Here is a 9,347-nt window from a genome sequence, read left to right on the forward strand (position 1 = left end):
CATATCGTACTGCCCTAGCTCTTCATATCGTATCGTACTGCCCTGGCTCTTCATATTGTATCGTACCACCCTGGCTCTTCATATCGTATCGTACCGCCCTGGCTCTTCATATCGTACTGCCCTAGCTCTTCATATCGTATCGTAATGCCCTGGCTCTTCATATCGTACTGCCCTAGCTCTTCATATCGTATCGTACTGCCCTGGCTCTTCGTATCGTACTGTCCTAGCTCTTCATATTGTATCGTACCGCCCTGGCTCTTCATATCATATCGTACTGCCCTGGGTCTTCATATCATACTGTCCTAGCTCTTCATATCGTATCGTACTGCCCTGGGTCTTCATATCGTGTCGTACTGCCCTGGCTCTTCATATCGTATCGTACTGCCCTGGGTCTTCATATCGTACTGCCCTAGCTCTTCATATCGTATCGTACTGCCCTGGGTCTTCATATCGTACTGCCCTAGCTCTTCATATCGTATCGTACTGGCTCTTCATATTGTCTTATACCGCCCTGGCTCTTCATATCGTACTGCCCTAGCTCTTCATATCGTATCGTACTGCCCTAGCTCTTCATATTGTATTGTACTGCCCTGGCTCTTCATATCATACTGCCCTGGCTCTTCATATCGTACTGCCCTGGCTCTTCATATCGTATCGTACTGCCCTGGCTCTTCATATCGTACTGCCCTGGCTCTTCATATTGTATCGTACTGCCCTAGCTCTTCATATCATATCGTACTGCCCTAGCTCTTCATATCGTATCGTACTGCCCTGGCTCTTCATATCATACTGCCCTGGCTCTTCATATCGTACTGCCCCGGCTCTTCATATCGTACTGCCCTGGCTGTTCATATCGTACTGCCCTAGCTCTTCATATTGTATCGTACCGCCCTGGCTCTTCATATCATATCGTACTGCCCTGGGTCTTCATATCATACTGTCCTAGCTCTTCATATCATATCGTACCGCCCTGGCTCTTCATATCGTATCGTACCGCCCTGGCTCTTCATATCATATCGTACCGCCCTGGCTCTTCATATCGTATCGTACTGCCCTAGCTCTTCATATCGTATCGTACTGCCCTGGGTCTTCATATCGTACTGCCCTAGCTCTTCATATTGTATCGTACCGCCCTGGCTCTTCATATCATATCGTACCGCCCTGGCTCTTCATATCGTATCGTACTGCCCTGGGTCTTCATATCGTACTGCCCTAGCTCTTCATATCGTATCGTACTGCCCTGGGTCTTCATATCGTACTGCCCTAGCTCTTCACATCGTATCGTACTGGCTCTTCATATTGTCTTATACCGCCCTGGCTCTTCATATCGTACTGCCCTAGCTCTTCATATCGTATCGTACTGCCCTAGCTCTTCATATCGTATTGTACTGCCCTGGCTCTTCATATCATACTGCCCTGGCTCTTCATATCGTACTGCCCTGGCTCTTCATATCGTACTGCCCTGGCTCTTCATATCGTACTGCCCTGGCTCTTCATATTGTATCGTACCGCCCTGGCTCTTCATATCATATCGTACTGCCCTAGCTCTTCATATCATATCGTACTGCCCTGGCTCTTCATATCATACTGCCCTGGCTCTTCATATCGTACTGCCCCGGCTCTTCATATCGTACTGCCCTGGCTGTTCATATCGTACTGCCCTAGCTCTTCATATCGTATCGTACTGCCCTGGGTCTTCATATCGTACTGCCCTAGCTCTTCATATTGTATCGTACCGCCCTGGCTCTTCATATCATATCGTACTGCCCTGGGTCTTCATATCATACTGTCCTAGCTCTTCATATCGTATCGTACTGCCCTGGGTCTTCATATCATACTGTCCTAGCTCTTCATATCATATCGTACCGCCCTGGCTCTTCATATCGTATCGTACTGCCCTGGCTCTTCATATTGTATCGTACCGCCCTGGCTCTTCATATCATATCGTACCACCCTGGCTCTTCATATCGTATCGTACTGCCCTGGGTCTTCATATCGTACTGCCCTGGCTCTTCATATCGTGTCGTACTGCCCTGGGTCTTCATATCGTACTGCCCTGGCTCTTCATATCGTGTCGTACTGCCCTGGCTCTTCATATCGTACTGCCCTAGCTCTTCATATCGTATCGTACTGCCCTGGCTCTTCATATCGTACTGCCCTAGCTCTTCATATTGTATCGTACCGCCCTGGCTCTTCATATCATATCGTACTGCCCTGGGTCTTCATATCATACTGTCCTAGCTCTTCATATCGTATCGTACTGCCCTGGGTCTTCATATCGTGTCGTACTGCCCTGGCTCTTCATATCGTATCGTACCGCCGTGGCTCTTCATATCGTACTACCCTAGCTCTTTATATCGTATCGTACTGCCCTGGGTCTTCATATCGTACTGCCCTAGCTCTTCATATCGTATTGTACTGCCCTGGGTCTTCATATCGTACTGCCCTAGCTCTTCATATCGTATCGTACTGGCTCTTCATATTGTCTTATACCGCCCTGGCTCTTCATATCGTACTGCCCTAGCTCTTCATATCGTATCGTACTGCCCTAGCTCTTCATATTGTATTGTACTGCCCTGGCTCTTCATATCATACTGCCCTGGCTCTTCATATCGTACTGCCCTGGGTCTTCATATCGTATCGTACTGCCCTGGCTCTTCATATCGTACTGCCCTGGCTCTTCATATTGTATCGTACTGCCCTAGCTCTTCATATCATATCGTACTGCCCTAGCTCTTCATATCGTATCGTACTGCCCTGGCTGTTCATATCGTACTGCCCTGGCTGTTCATATCGTACTGCCCTAGCTCTTCATATCGTATCGTACTGCCCTGGGTCTTCATATCGTACTGCCCTAGCTCTTCATATTGTATCGTACCGCCCTGGCTCTTCATATCATATCGTACTGCCCTAGCTCTTCATATCGTATCGTACTGCCCTGGGTCTTCATATCATACTGCCCTAGCTCTTCATATTGTATCGTACCGCCCTGGCTCTTCATATCGTATCGTACTGCCCTGGGTCTTCATATCATACTGTCCTAGCTCTTCATATCATATCGTACCGCCCTGGCTCTTCATATCGTATCGTACTGCCCTGGCTCTTCATATTGTATCGTACCGCCCTGGCTCTTCATATCGTATCGTACCGCCCTGGGTCTTCATATCATACTGTCCTAGCTCTTCATATCGTACTGCCCTGGCTCTTCATATCGTATCGTACTGCCCTGGGTCTTCATATCATACTGTCCTAGCTCTTCATATCATATCGTACCGCCCTGGCTCTTCATATCGTATCGTACTGCCCTGGCTCTTCATATCATATCGTACCGCCCTGGCTCTTCATATCGTATCGTACTGCCCTAGCTCTTCATATCGTATCGTACTGCCCTGGGTCTTCATATCGTACTGCCCTAGCTCTTCATATTGTATCGTACCGCCCTGGCTCTTCATATCATATCGTACCGCCCTGGCTCTTCATATCGTATCGTACTGCCCTGGGTCTTCATATCGTACTGCCCTAGCTCTTCATATCGTATCGTACTGCCCTGGGTCTTCATATCGTACTGCCCTAGCTCTTCATATCGTACCGTACTGGCTCTTCATATTGTCTTATACCGCCCTGGCTCTTCATATCGTACTGCCCTAGCTCTTCATATCGTATTGTACTGCCCTGGCTCTTCATATCATACTGCCCTGGCTCTTCATATCGTACTGCCCTGGCTCTTCATATCGTATCGTACTGCCCTGGCTCTTCATATCGTACTGCCCTGGCTCTTCATATCGTACTGCCCTGGCTCTTCATATTGTATCGTACCGCCCTGGCTCTTCATATCATATCGTACTGCCCTAGCTCTTCATATCGTATCGTACTGCCCTGGCTCTTCATATCATACTGCCCTGGCTCTTCATATCGTACTGCCCCGGCTCTTCATATCGTACTGCCCTGGCTGTTCATATCGTACTGCCCCGGCTCTTCATATCGTACTGCCCTGGCTGTTCATATCGTACTGCCCTAGCTCTTCATATCGTATCGTACTGCCCTGGGTCTTCATATCGTACTGCCCTAGCTCTTCATATTGTATCGTACCGCCCTGGCTCTTCATATCATATCGTACTGCCCTAGCTCTTCATATCGTATCGTACTGCCCTGGCTCTTCATATCATACTGCCCTGGCTCTTCATATCGTACTGCCCCGGCTCTTCATATCGTACTGCCCTGGCTGTTCATATCGTACTGCCCCGGCTCTTCATATCGTACTGCCCTAGCTCTTCATATCATATCGTACTGCCCTGGGTCTTCATATTGTATCGTACCGCCCTGGCTCTTCATATCATATCGTACTGCCCTGGGTCTTCATATCATACTGTCCTAGCTCTTCATATCGTATCGTACTGCCCTGGGTCTTCATATCATACTGTCCTAGCTCTTCATATCATATCGTACCGCCCTGGCTCTTCATATCGTATCGTACTGCCCTGGCTCTTCATATCGTATCGTACTGCCCTGGGTCTTCATATCGTACTGCCCTGGCTCTTCATATCGTGTCGTACTGCCCTGGGTCTTCATATCGTACTGCCCTGGCTCTTCATATCGTGTCGTACTGCCCTGGCTCTTCATATCGTACTGCCCTGGCTTGCGTATTCAACATAGACAGCTCGGACGTCACATCCATGATCGGCCCAACCAACAGAGAGCCTCATTTAGCAAAATAATGCAGAGTAGGCCCTCATGCAGCCTCAGCAACCCCACAAAACTAATTAACCCTAATCTAATCATGGGACAATTTACAATGACTAATTAACTTACTTGATACATCTTTGGACTGTGGGAGGAAACCAGAACACCCAGGGAAAAGCCACACATTCCACGGGGAAGGGGGTACAGTCTCCTTACAGACGGCACTGGAACTGAGCCCCAAACTCCAGAACGGCCCGAGCTGTAATAGTGATGCACTAACCGTGAATGATAGTTGGAGGCAGACAGAGAGGGAAAGAGAGAGAGGAAAAAGTCAGATGGAGACAGGTGGAGTGAGGAGAGTGTGAAGATGATAACAGGAGCAGAAAGGGTTGAATTCAGATAAGCAAAGGTGAGAATGGGAACCACTAGAGGTGAAGGGAAAGGTGAACGATAGCTGGAACAGATGTGTGTGGGGGTCGTGATGGAACCTCTGTGTGAAGTTGGTGCATAGGCCCAGAGTGGTCAGGGGACAAAGATGGGAGAAGGGGGCTGGGGCGAGGGCGGGAAGGGGACAAAAAATGGGAGAACCAGAGGCTCAGAAGGCAAAGGGGAGAGGGGAGAAAAAGAGGGGGGTGAATGTAGAGTGAGATCAGGGAATTGAAACTGGGGAATTGGTGCGGAGAAGGAGGTAAGACCTGGGTTGAATGGTGGGACGGTTTTGAAGGGCTGACTGGCCTACTCCTGCTCTTATTTTCTTATGACATTTCCACAGGCAGGAGATCTAGAAGCAGGGATCACAGCCACAAACACTGGCCATTGAAGGCAGAGGTGAGAAAAAGTTTCTCCCCCAGAGAGTAGTGAGATTTTCATTCTCCACTCAAGAGAACCGTGGAGACTCAGTCAAACAATATATAAATGATAGCAACAAGCAGTCTGCTGAAGAAACTCTAGAGCCACACACAAAGCATCGGAGGAGCTCAGTGGATCAGGGAGTAACATGAAGGGAAACGGACAGTTAACATTTTGGATCCAGACCCCTCAGGACTGAGCAACAGGGAGGAGAGAGCCAGTATGGAGAAGTGAGCAGAAGGGGTAGAGGAAGACTTGGCAGATGATCATTTTCTCTCTTCAGTGGGAGTTCTCCCCTTACCTCTATTCTCTGCTGCTGTCCCGCTGTTCGATATTTTAGCATTTGCCATCTCTGCTATTAGTGGACTCGCGTGTCTTTGCTTCACTCTTGTCACTACCATTAAACTGGTTTGGCAAAGCCTTCATTTCTTTTCTTGTGCAATATTTAATGCCATATTTATGCTTGCTGCCGACACCACTGTCATTGGCCAAATCAAAGGTGGTGATGAATCAGTATGGAGGAGGGAGATCGAAACACCTAAGCCCTTAGTGGATATGGCCTGGTCCATCATGGGTGAAACCCTCGCCATCATTGAGCACATCTACATGGAGAGTTGTCACAGGAAAGTAGCATCCATCAGCGGGGACCCCCATCACCCAGGTCATACTCTGTTTTTGCTGCTGCCATCTGGCTCTTGAAGCAGAGTGGATAACATCACTTAACTTCACTTGCCCCATCACTGAACTGTTTCCACAGCCTAAGGACTCACTTTCAAGGACTCTTCATCTCCTGTTCTCTATTTATTGTTTTTTTCTTTATTTCTTTTCTTTTTTTTTGCATTTGAACAATTTGTTGGCTTTTACACACTGCTTGTCACCTTGTTGGTGTGGTCTTTCATTGATTCTATTATGGTGATTGGAATTTCAGGGTTATATAAGACTATATATAGAACTTTGATAATAAACTTACCTGGAACTTTGAAGTCCAAGTGCAAGTCAATGAGACTAGGCAGAATAATAGTTCAACATGGACTAGATGGACCGAAGGGCCTGTTTTTCTGCTGTAGTGCTCTGTAACTCTGTGACATTCTCACAATAGGGGTTTGTTCATTTGGGACAGAGTGAGAAGATATTTGTTTTCACCTAAGGGTGTGTGAGTCTCAGTCCTTGAGTATATTCGAGAAAGAGATTAAACGATTTTTTTTAGATATGAAGGGGGAATGAAATTAGAGCAAGAAAGTGAGGTGGATGGAAAGGTTAGTCATGAATGGGATAGGAGCCTTAAGGGACTAAATTGCCAAGAATCACTTTTGCTTCCATGTCCTCTATTATTGTTGATGCTGGCTCTGACCAGTCCCCTTTCACTTATTTTTCTGTAACCTATTCTCTTTCAGATCCAATTAGCTCCCCTCTCTCTGTCCTCCCATCATCCTACTCAGCTGTCATTTATTCTTCCAGTTAGAACATTACAGGGATGAGGGAGGAAACTGGAGCCAGAAGGACAAGCCATGTGGTCACGGGGAGAACACTCCTTGGCTTTAGGGGTGATGATACAAAGAATCATTTTGCTAAGGGAAGCCTAATATTAAACTAGAAGATTAAATTCTTGGAGTTTATTAATTCCATTGAGATGCTAACATCAAAGTCTCCTCACTATTAAACGGATTTGCTTTTACTTAATTACTCATGTGCTGATTTCCTCCAATCTTAGCTCAGAAAGTATTTATTAAATTGTCCATCCCACCACACTCCACCTACAAATGTTCCAGTGAAGTCATTTAATAGCATAGAATCGTAAGAGTCTTGATATTTACTGCACAGTATATCCACTGAACTAATACGGATAAATAATTTTGCCTAGTAGCATAGCTTAGATAATAAGTTTGTATTTATATTTACTACTTTAACATTTAAAAGAATGCTGGTTTAATAAAGATGTTTTGAAAATTTGCTCTGAGTAATAACCAATTTTTTATTAGGAATCAGGAGCAATTCTTACAGATTTGAAAACTCTTAATCCAACTTTGGCTCCAAAAGGATTGACAGATATGTAAATGCAATACATTTTGGTAGGACTAATCAAAATAGGACATACATGATAAATGGTAGGGCAATGAAGAATGCAGTAGAATAAAGGGATCTAGGAATAATGGTGCATAGTTCCCTGAAGGTGGAATCTCATGTGGACAGGGTGGTGAAGAAAGCTTTCGGTATGCTGGTCTTTATAAATCAGAGCATTGAGTATAGGAGTTGGGATGTAATGTTGAAATTGTACAAGGCATTGGTGAGGCCAAATTTGGAGTATTGTGCACAGTTTTGGTCACCGAATTATAGGAAAGATGTCAACAAAATAGAGAGAGTACAGAGAAGATTTACAAGAACGTTACCTGGGTTTTATCACCTAAGTTACAGAGAAAGGTTGAACAAGTTAAGTCTTTATTCTTTGGAGCGTAGAAGGTTGAGGGGGGACTTGATAGAGGTATTTAAAATTATGAGGGGGATAGATAGAGTTGACGTGGATAGGCTTTTTCCATTGAGAGCAGGGGAGATTCAAACAAGAGGACTTCAGTTGAGAGTTAAAGGGCAAAAGTTTAGGGGTAACATGAGGGGGAACTTCTTTACTCAGAGAGTGGTAGCTGTGCGGAATGAGCTTCCAACAGAAGTGGTTGAGGCAGGTTCGATATTGTCATTTAAAGTTAAATTGGATGGCTATATGGACAGGAAAGCAATGGAGGGTTATGGGCTGAGTGCAGGTCGGTGGGACTAGGTGAGAATAAACATTTGACACGGACTAGAAGAGCTGAGATGGCCTGTTTCTGTGCTGTAATTATTATATGGTTATATGGTTCATAATCAGCATCTAGTTTGTGCTTTCAGGATTATTCAGTTTGCAGAACAGACTGCAGAGTACTTGTGATTATTGCCACTCATAAATGGAAAAGTGTGCTGGTGAGACCTGTCTGATAAAAAGTATTGCTTCATGGTTTCATTGATTGATTTTTTGTCTGTGTCCAATAATATGGTGATAATGCCAGGGGAAAATACATGCAGAGCCAATCCAAGGCTAGACTGGGACCAGGCAAGACAGTGCCATTGCACCAAGCCTCTTTTCAATTACCCTCACTCAGGTTACTGGAGAAACAGTAGGAAGTTGTTCCATCTTTATTGCCTCCTATCAAGAGCCAAGATAACCTTGACTTAGGTCATTGATTGTGGAGCCTAAGGTGCAAGCCATTGTTGTTTTTATCAGCTATGCACAGGAAAGGAAGGATCTTACACTAAATATCTGGAAGGGTCATGTCCTTCACCAACCTTCCCCAACAATCTGGATCCAGGATATCACTTCCCATAGCATGCCACCTCCTCGGGAGGGTATATGAAAAGTCAGCCCTGTCTCCAATGTAATTGCATAGTCTTCTGCAGAAAATGAAGTTTGTTGACAAAAACCAAAAAACTGGAAGTAGGTCAGGTCAGGTTGTGTTGCTGTGAACTCTGCCCCATGTATGTGTGGCATAGACAAAAGACAAGCTATGATAAACACCTCAAAACATCAGAGAAAGACCAGCAAAGTGGTCATCAAATCAGCCAGTAATGTGGAGGTGTGCATACAGCGTTTCCCCGTGGTTAGTGTACCGTATCAAATCGATTGCGAGAATGTGGCGAGTACGCATGTGGCCAATCAGTTGGGCCTCTAATGTGTGGGAGGCACTCTCTTCTGGGCACAGGTTTTCAAGTATGTATGACTTTCATCTGGGTTCGTCGCTCCCACATGTACCATTACTAATTTGATTCAGTACACCATTTAACAAGCTAACTAC

The sequence above is a fragment of the Mobula birostris genome, chromosome 8 (genome assembly GCF_030028105.1).
Source record: "Mobula birostris isolate sMobBir1 chromosome 8, sMobBir1.hap1, whole genome shotgun sequence".
NCBI classification, from domain to species: Eukaryota; Metazoa; Chordata; class Chondrichthyes; order Myliobatiformes; family Myliobatidae; genus Mobula; species Mobula birostris.